Source organism: Eptatretus burgeri, chromosome 5, assembly GCF_056783735.1.
Source record: "Eptatretus burgeri isolate ZD-2024b chromosome 5, Ebu_testis_v1, whole genome shotgun sequence".
NCBI lineage: Eukaryota > Metazoa > Chordata > Myxini > Myxiniformes > Myxinidae > Eptatretus > Eptatretus burgeri.
In genome coordinates this window covers 33911882-33918852 of record NC_140965.1, presented here as the reverse complement: position 1 = coordinate 33918852, position 6971 = coordinate 33911882, and the positions used below count along the sequence as shown (strand labels likewise).

The 6971-nt window shown below is 45.3% G+C and overlaps 2 protein-coding genes and 1 non-coding gene across 4 annotated transcripts in view; all 3 read left to right on the top strand.

Moving 5' to 3' along the window:
- The window catches only part of LOC147026198 (ral guanine nucleotide dissociation stimulator-like 1), a 59070-nt gene extending 58947 nt beyond the window's left edge, over positions 1-123 (top strand). For both annotated transcript variants that reach the window (XM_085881352.1, XM_085881353.1), the window contains one exon: positions 1-123. This exon is cut by the window's left edge and continues 1584 nt beyond it. The gene's annotated coding sequence lies outside the window, so the exon portion shown is untranslated.
- Positions 124-4559: 4436 nt separating this feature from the next.
- On the top strand, positions 4560-4852 carry LOC147026197 (signal recognition particle RNA). The gene has a single exon (XR_015058793.1).
- Positions 4853-5109: 257 nt separating this feature from the next.
- The window catches only part of LOC147026196 (golgin subfamily A member 2-like), a 104152-nt gene continuing 102290 nt past the window's right edge, over positions 5110-6971 (top strand). The window contains exon 1 of the mRNA XM_085881355.1: positions 5110-5384. The gene's annotated coding sequence lies outside the window, so the exon portion shown is untranslated. The remainder of the gene's footprint in view (positions 5385-6971) is intronic.

Below are 6971 nucleotides of genomic sequence, written 5' to 3'. Positions count from 1 at the left end.
ACTTGATGCAATGGCATAATCTTATGCCGAATAATGTACAAAATGTCTTGCAGAGCTGAGAACTCTGTTGAGTTCATGATGAAAGCCATGTCTGTGAAACCCAAATAAAACTATTATCTTAAACTGCTGCATTTTCATTTAATTTTCAAATTGCAATCATATATATACTATACAAGGAAATGTATATCATTTGGCCCATCATGCCTTTGCCGTATCCACATATCCATCCATCCATTGGGACCATACTCTGTGCAGATTAATGTTGCTGCCTAAGCAGTCTCCTTGGCTATTGGGTACAATCCTGGAAGGTCACCACTCCGGCAAAGGATACAAAAAAGTTGGCACTCATTTTGCCGACCACGGAAGGATGACAGGCAGACTCAACCCCACCAGGTATCAATTCAACAGCCAAGCAGGATTTGAACTCAGGATCCTTTGATCCCAAGCCCACTACCTTAACAATTAAACCAACACCAGGCATATATCCACATACGATTAACTCTCTCTCTATCGAGTGCAGCCTGTGGCTGGTGGTTGCATCATTGGTTGGGACACGGCTATGCCGCTGATGCAGTGTCCCCCCTTACCAGTACACTGGTACTTATTTTGCCGACCTCGTAAGGATGACAGGCTCAGTCAACCTCCTGGTGTATTTTAATTCAGCGGCCAACGGGGCTTGAACTCAGGTCGCTAGGATCCCAAGCCATCACCTTAACCACTAAGCCAACACCAGGCTTTACGATGAACTTCATCTATCACTATGTAGTACTTGTCTTCTGTAGACCAAGTCATTTCTTTTCAGTGCCTTAATTTTTCATCTAATTGTTGCAGCTCCTCACCTCCACTCTTTTGTTCCTCCTTGATTTTGCCTGCGGAACCAACTTGCTCAGTCTGTTCAATCTCAATCTTCCCTCCAAGACTTCATGATAGCTGTTCACCTCCAACCTCAGGTCATCTCACATCCATACTCATGATATTTTCTACCCTCATTAATCCTCCCTACGCCCACCCCTTCCTTTTCAGGTTGTTTCCTTGCCTCTCCCTTTACCCACCACTCCTTCTATTTGTTCAATTGCTGTTTCTTCCAAGATTTTTACCTTCCTTCTTTTTCGAACCTTCATCTTTGTTTCATTTGTTTCATTTGTTATGTTTCATTTGTTTCATTTGTTATGTTTGAGTTTGTATCCAGCTCCACCTCCAGCTTGTTCTCCCCCGTTTTCATTCTTCCCCTGACCCATTCTTCTTCCAAGTGTTCCTCTACCCTGATGTTTGCATAATGCTAATATTTCCATCCTTTCGACTGTATTCTAGCTGTTCTGTTTTAGCTCTTCCTCGAGCCTCGATTTAGTAATACAAACAAACAAGCTGTGGTATATTTAGTGTCTAAAATTAATTCCCAAAAACTGTGGGATCATATACTCACATCCACAGACAGGACAGCCGGTTTGACATTCTCATACAAAGAAAGGTGTGCTCTGAGATCCAGTGCACCACTACGTCGGAACTGCAGTTTCTTGGTAAGTCCGTTAGATTGTAATGGCAAAATGACCCCACGGGGTCATACTACCACCGTACATGTAGGCCAAAACTCGTACTTTCCCCAAAAAGTGAACGATTATGGGGCTTAACTGCTGGACTAAGAGGAGTACAAGGATATTGGCACGACAGCTAGTAGGTTGCTTGAGTATGGATAGGTGACTACATCTGTGCTGAGTGATGTCTGTGAGAGGGTCTCATGAAGGAAGTGTACAGAAGGAGGAGCCCCCTGCCGAACTTATCTAGATATGGACCTACCACTGTGCATTTTGGGGCAGGGTTTTTTCATGGGGAGGGGGTTTTGCATGCTTGTAGATCTTTAATTAGGATGAAAAGGTAGAAATAACAAAAGTATGAAATGGATATTTCAATCATATGTGTATACATAATAAAGGTATGCCTCCGAACATTTCAATGGTTCTGGTATCGTTTTGAATCCGACTACGTCGGCCCTTTTTGCGAACATAATTAAGGACCTCTCTTAATCGCTTGCTTTACTTGCCGAGCAGCTTGCAAAGCAGTTGATATGAAATGACTGGCTTGGAAAGTGATTGCTCACTAATATGGACAGGACCAGGCAAGCACCGCAACATCTGGAAGGCTAATATCGTGGGAAAGACATCTGCAGCCGCCAATATCCAATGGGAACCAGAGGATATGGATTCGGTAGATCAAGCATGACTGCACGTCAGGTTAGTTATTTGAGACCTAGTGAGTAGATATGCACCAGAGCGGCAAGTATGTCAGAAAAATAGAATTCTGGGGTTCACGAGGGACACTGTATGCCTGGTGTTGGCTTAATGGTTAGGGTGGTGGGCTTTGGATCCTAGGGTCCTGAGTTGAAATCCTGCTTAACTGTTGAATTAATACCAGGTGGGGTTAACTCGGCCTGCCATCCTTCCAAGGTCGGCAAAATGAGTGCCAGCATGCTGGTATACTGTGTCGGAGTGGCGACCAGTCCAGGATTGTGCCCAATAGCCAAGGAGACTGCTCAGGCAGCAACAACGCTCTGTACAGATTATGGTCCCAATGGATGGATAGATGGATGGAGGGACATTCTGAAGCTCCAAGCAACAAAGTGTAAATGGTAGAGGCATGACTGAAACAAAAGGTCAGAGGTGGACTTTGGTCTCGTTAAGGAATTCAATCGCCAGTGTTAGCAAAGCCTCAAGGAGGTGAGGTATCAGTATGAGACTCGCCTTGCTAGGAAAGCAACGAGTGCACCTAAACAACTATATGTCTACCTTAGGGGAAAGACTCGCACACGGGATGGTCTAGGTGCACTCAAAATGAATAACAATCTGGACAGCAGACCTAGAGAAAGCGCATGCCTCTCCGACCACTACTCAAAAGTATTTACGAGTGAGAAACAAGGGCCTCTCCCAGAGTTCATGTGCCAAAACCCACCGGAGGCGAGCCTTACTCAAGTCTTGTTCTCGGTGACTAATGTAGAGCAGCAACTTCGGTTGTTTGATCCCATAAGGTGCCAGGACCTGACAGTGTTCATCCTAAGGTGCTGTATGAGCTCACAACAGAGCTAGTTATGCCACTCTGGACAGTCTTCCAGTGATCTACATTCATGGGAATTTTGACTCTAGATTGGAAAACTGCAAATATCACTCATTTTCAAAAAACAGGATAAACAGCAGCCCGGCAACTATAAGCCTGTCAGTCCTACGTCAGTAGCCTGCAAAGTATTGGAGAGACTGATGAAAAAGAAAATCATGACCTTCCTGGAAGACAATAAACTACTCTCAACACTACAACATGGATTTCGGGAGAAATACTCGTGTATATCGAATTTATAGTCTGCCCAAGACAGTTGGACTCGAGCTGTGAATCGTTGTCGAGCAGTTGATGGTGTTTACATTGACTTTAGCAAAGCATTTGACACTGTATCACACGAGCAACTCCTACTGAAGCTTGAACAGTTGGGTATTGGACAACCACTTCCCTCCTGGCTTCGTGATTTCCGTAAGGACATAAACAACGGGTCTCTAAAAATGGTACTCTGTCACAATGGAAGGAGATATGAAGTGGAGAATCGCAGGGTTCCATGCTTGGCCCTGTATTACTAAATGTCTATATTGATGATCTTGAAGATGATCTACAATCAAAGGCCCTGTTATTTGCAGGTGATGTAAAAATTTGGGGTGGTGCTTTCAAGGGTGATGACCACTCGATGTTACAGGAAGACCTTTCCCTTCTTGAAAGGTCAGGTCAGGTCAGGTATGGGAGCATGTGTCAGAGCAGCGCGTCACTGCATCCACTTTCCACCAGTACTCCAGGGGCCTCCGTCTGGCTATCCCTCAGGCAGATGCTTGGCACATCCCCATCTCCTTGAGATGCTGATCAACCTGCTGCAACCACATTGGCCTCCTCCATTCATGAGGCTCCATCGCTGAGAGAATCTGGTGAGCAGGAACAGCATCAGGAAAACGAGCCACATGTCCATACAGCCACAGCTGATGCTCACGGACTATGCAGGTAATAAATCTCATTTGAGTCTCTCAGCAACTGCTTGTTGGACAAAGTCCGACCAGCGATAGCCAAGGATTCTCCAAAGAGACCTGGTACCAAAGGAATTAAGTCTCCGTCTCAGATTCCTGGTCAGAGTCCAAGTCTCACATCCCTAGAGCAAGACTGGAATCACCAGGGACCTGAAGACTCGGACTTTCTTCGTCCTACACTACACCATACCCCACGATCCAGTGAATCCATGACTCCCCAAGCCCGACTCAGACGTCTATTGACCTCTGACTCACAGCCAGCAGAGACATGAATATCACTGCCAAGGTAAGTGAATCTCTCCATGACCTCAACATCCTCACCACAAACATGTATGTTTGTATGGCATACAGAGATACAACTCCTAGAGCACTGATTTACATTGTACTCAAACTTTTTGGAGCAACTCGGAAATCAGGTAGAAATACATTCTGTTCGTACAAAGTGACTACCCCTTCATCAACCTTCCTGTCCACAATTACCACTCATTCTCTCACCGATCGCTTGCTTTCATTGCCGGGTGTAGTGGCTTGCACCTGTAATTCGGCTGTTCATAGGCTTGGGTTGAGGCACTGAATATGGACTGGTCACCTACCCTGTGTCTCGCTATGTCGGGCATCCATGCTAAGCTTGGCATCGACATGGGGAGTCGTGGGAAGCCTCATGCTCCAGATCTGCTCGGGAGGGATGACCCAACCCAGGCCAGTAATGGAGCAGGTCAAAGTCCCTGCGCTGATCAGTCATGGGATAACACCTGTGAAAAGTGGCCACAGAGCTCCCTGTTCTACATGGTGGCACCCAACCCTTTAAGCACACAAAATGGTCATGTGCCTCCCCTTTTAACGAACAAAATTATCAGATGAGTGAGATGTATCAGTAGTTTATGCTAATACATGCATAGATTGGGTGCACCTCGGCGTGGTTTAGCAGAGTCAGGTGACCCGCTCATGTTCCGATGCTGTGCTATGCTGTGCTATGCTGTGCTATGCTGTGTTGTGCCTGTGTCCCAATTAAACCTGTTGTTCCCACTTCAGAGCCTTCATGCCTGTCTTTTGAGTACATTACAGTGGTGACGAGGATGTCTTCGTGCATTGGCATATTGCAATAATACGCGGTGGGGGATGATTGAGAAGACTATACCGATCGTCTGAAGCAGTATTCCGTGGCAAACAAAATGGACACCGATGAGGATGCTGAAAGGCAGCGAGCTGTATTACTGACCGTATGTGGCGCTCCGACGTACAGCCTCATCAAAGATCTTCTTGCCCCAGCCAAACCTTCTTACAAGTCATATGAAGAGCTCCTCAATCTTGTGAAAAGACAACACCACCCTAAACCGGGTAAGATCATCTTGAGATATAAATTTTATACCCACCATCGTCGAGATGATCAGTCAGTATCTGAGTTTGTGGCTGATTTACGCCGACTCGCCGAACATTGTGAGTTTACAGATAAACTCGAAGAGATGTTATGGGATTTCTTTATAATAGGCATCATTGACGACTCAATTCTGCAGAAACACCTTTCTGAATCCGACCCCAATTTGGCTAAAGTCATGAAAATAGCAACTGTGTGTATTAGGGTGTTCCAAAAAAATGAAAGTTTGATTTTTGCTGCTCCCTAATTTTGCCTTTGTTCCAATACCCCATAAGAACTTATAGGTCAAAAAATGAACAAAATTCCATGATATTTAGGGGTTCCTCAAGTTGGCACAATTGTGTCCATTATGGAGAGGGCATTTTGCACTGCAATGTCAAAAAGCTCATCTCAGTCTCCTTGGAAAAACTCTTCTTTCTTCCTATATGACTGCTGTGGTTTTTGACGATTCTTTTTCAGCTCTTGATATACAGTAGATGGTAAAGCTTCATCACCCTTTCCTGACATTTGTCCAGTCGCTGGATGGGAATCCGGGCCTTTTCCCAAAGTGCCGAAACAGTCTCAATGGTCCTCTTTGCACTTTCCTTAATAGTACTTCCATGCTCCGTGTGGTGGTATAACAAATTGCACAGAACTGCTCCGTTAGTTGGCAAGCCAGCACAGTGAATATCTGCTGCAGGTTTGCCAACCAACCATACTGACAAAGAACTCCTTGTGGTGCTTGAAGTTGCCATGACACAATCTGAAAAAGGAAGGTATGTAAATTCCAATGAAAATATCAAACAACCATATTAATTGTGAAGTGTACTGCGTTGTGCACATTCGACGACAAGTTGTCAGTTACAGTTTGGCAAATTTCAATATTGTGCCAACTTGAGGAACCCCTAAACTTCCTCCAATCTGCTTCATATTTGGTGTGTATGTTTCTACTGTCAAATGGAACAAAGGCACACCCAGGGAGCATGAATATTCATACTTTTATATTTTACCCCCCATTATGAAGCACCCTCGTGTGTATGCAAACTACCGAGAGCCTGCGTGTGATCTCTAACAAGTCAAAAGTTATTCAGCAGGACTCATCGGTGAACAAGGTAACCTTTGGCTACAAACAAAAGTGTTTTAGCAAGCCATCAAATTCACCTCCATCTCCTGACTTTTCTGAATCTACCCGGAAGGTTGGTGTAACTTGTTGGCGTTGTGGTGGTAATCATCAAGCTTTCCAGTGTTGGTTCAGGAATTATACCTGTGACAACTGTGGTAAGCAGGGACACTTGAAGTGTCGTTGTTCTCGATCCAAGTGGAAGAACTTGTCTCCTGTTTATCACATCGGGGTGAACCCTGATGCAGCGGACGATAGGTCACAGAGCATGGCCTGCAGCCGAGAGTCAAGTGAGGAACTTCATGAGGTTTTCTCTGTTGGAACAAAGAGCTTCGATGTTCCAATTATAGGTCAGGTCAGGTATGGGAGCATGTGCCAGAACAGCGCGTCGCTGCGTCCACTTTCCGCCGGTACTCCAGGGGCCTCCGTCTGGCCATCCCCCAGGCAGATG